General features: G+C 35.8%; 1 long non-coding RNA gene across 1 annotated transcript; it reads left to right on the top strand.

Annotated features, from left to right (window-relative positions):
• Window positions 1-237: 237 nt before the first annotated feature.
• LOC148202558 (uncharacterized) lies at window positions 238-1,456 on the top strand. Its single transcript, XR_015785263.1, has 4 exons — window positions 238-262; window positions 371-639; window positions 909-1,018; window positions 1,124-1,456. It is a non-coding gene; the product is annotated as an uncharacterized LOC148202558 (long non-coding RNA).
• Window positions 1,457-2,483: the final 1,027 nt, after the last annotated feature.

Genomic DNA, 2,483 nt, shown 5'->3' with positions numbered 1-2,483 from the left:
ACTAAATTAAAATTGAATCTGCAACTTAACCATAAGTTAGATCAGATTTAATAATCATAGTGAGAAAAGTCTAAGAATTTGTAAGTATAAAGATGAAATATAAATGATATATAGCAAAATATAATATCACTAAAAGTAATATTTAACTGTTTTAGATTGTAGGAAAATGAAGATCATGGATCCCAGAAAACAAATATTTGCCCTTCATGATAAAAAAAATATAAAGTTCCAAATCAAACGGATCCTACGGAAATTGTGGAAGGTTATTGCAGATTATTTTCTCACTTCTCAGCTTCATTTCTCTCTTTTTCTCTGGCATTGATCTGATTTTTGTAAATACTTTTTTTAATTGAGTATTTTTCTTGTAAAGCTTTCAGCATTCCCCAACACTCGCATCTGAAGGAATGGTGAATAGAGCACTGGTTTTCCATATAGCGTAACTACATTGGGGATTGGAACGTGTAGCTGATTGAGAGAGGCAATGCGTTCATAGTCGAAAGAATCTCAACCAGATTTGGGAAAGTTGATCGTGGAGATGTTGTAAGCTGACGCAACCCTAATAAAGGGATCATCAAACGTTTGATTGGATTGGAGGGTGATAGGCTTAGACACTGTTCCAATGCTGACACCAATATATTGGTGGGTGATGCTTTTGCACAGAACAACGATGAACCTGAAACCATTGTGGTGTTCAATTTCTTATTTGAAATAAAATTGCCCTTTTTTTTGACCATTTGCCTTGCTATAATATTTTCATGTTTGTTTTCCTGGGATTACACATTAAGAATGGGCTTGAAATTTCATAGCTTTTGGTGCATAGAGAATTTTGACATTAATTCAATTTTTTTTCCATTGCTGAAGGTGTTTTAGAGATTATTTGGTTGTTTAAGTTTACCCTCCATTTATAGGTTCCAAAGGGTGCTGTTTGGGTGGAAGGAGATAACAAGAATCGAAGTCTAGATTCAAGAAAGTATGGTCCTATTTCTTATGGCCTTATAAGGGCAGGCTATTCTGGAGGGTAAGTTTTTTTACCAGATAATCCTCCACTTCCTTTTCTACTTCCTTTTCTATTCTTTTCTTTTTTTTTTTCTTCTGTCACCTTTGTGGGATTCTTTGGCTGTAGATATTACCATATAAACAGTTTGGACCTTTCTGGGATAAATGATCTGGAGCACAGCATTCAATCATGGGAGCCACAATCTTTTGCAGCATGACTCTGCTAAATTTTGAAAGGCAAAACCTAACTCATTTGGACCCAGTAGTTTATTCCCTAGTTTGGTGCATTTACCAAATATTCAAATTGCTACATTTTCCATTTAGGTACTTATAAGGCTTGGTCCATTATTTTATGGAACACTTTCTTAATCCTGCTGAAACTTTGGTCTGAGGATATCTTCATGAAGGCCATCTCTGTGCTGATATGAGAAATAGTTGTTTGATGGATGAACACCTTCAACCGTTACTTTTTCTTATTGTTAATGTTTCTTAAATAAATATAAAATATTTCATTTTGAAGTTGGTGGATATCACTAAAATAAAATATTTTATATTATATTTCCAGAAGATGGTTGTAACATCCCAATAAATAGTAATTACCATTAATCAGAACTAATCACATTTACAGAAAATACAGTGCAGTCTTAATATTTACAACAGCTGCTCAAAATAAAAACCAGCCATACAGTAAATTTACAATGTTCAGAATTTTTTTTCTAAGGTACAAAACCAGTTCTGGATGAACAATTCTGCAAAACTAAATACAGAACTTCCAAAATACAGCACAGAAAATCTAACATCTACTACGGAACTAGCCCCTACTGCTCAGATTTAACTTCAACCTCTACCAAGTTGGCATCCTCCAAATTTTCTTCTTCCAGCATTGTTTCCAGGGGTGCCTCACCATCTGCTCACATCCACAACGGATGATCATTGCATTGACAAGACGGACATACAGAAACAGTAGACAACACAAGGAAATTGCAAGGGTAAGCTTAGGTAATTTAATTCATACAAACAACATAAACTTTAACATATGCAATAAGTCATACAACTCATACAACAGTACATACAGGTATAAATTCAATCATCCAAACTCTCATAGTTAACGACTGTCCGGACTGTATGAATCCATGTAACCGCAGGCGTTCGTGCACCCGGGTGATGTAGTAACTGGGATACCCTCAACAGCTGCCACCCGAGGTTAACCCTTATCAGCCCAAAGTACTCAGTAGGACTAGGGCCTCCTGCCATTCCCACGCATGAACTACTCCCCTCTACATGAGGAGGAGCAATCACGGAATATCAGGATGAACAGCCATCAGCGATTTTACCATGGTCATACTACACTACTTCTCATATTCACATCATAGAGACGTTCCTCCTTGGAACGCTCATTCACAATCCAATCCAATAAAATTCAATCAAAACATCATTCGCACATTATTAACCATTCCTCTTATTCAAATTTCCATTCTGTGTTCCAC

Source organism: Vigna umbellata, chromosome 3 (assembly GCF_029865625.1).
Source record: "Vigna umbellata cultivar VRB3 chromosome 3, Vumbellata_1.0, whole genome shotgun sequence".
Lineage (NCBI taxonomy): Eukaryota > Viridiplantae > Streptophyta > Magnoliopsida > Fabales > Fabaceae > Vigna > Vigna umbellata.
This window is presented reverse-complemented; position numbering and strand designations above follow the sequence as displayed.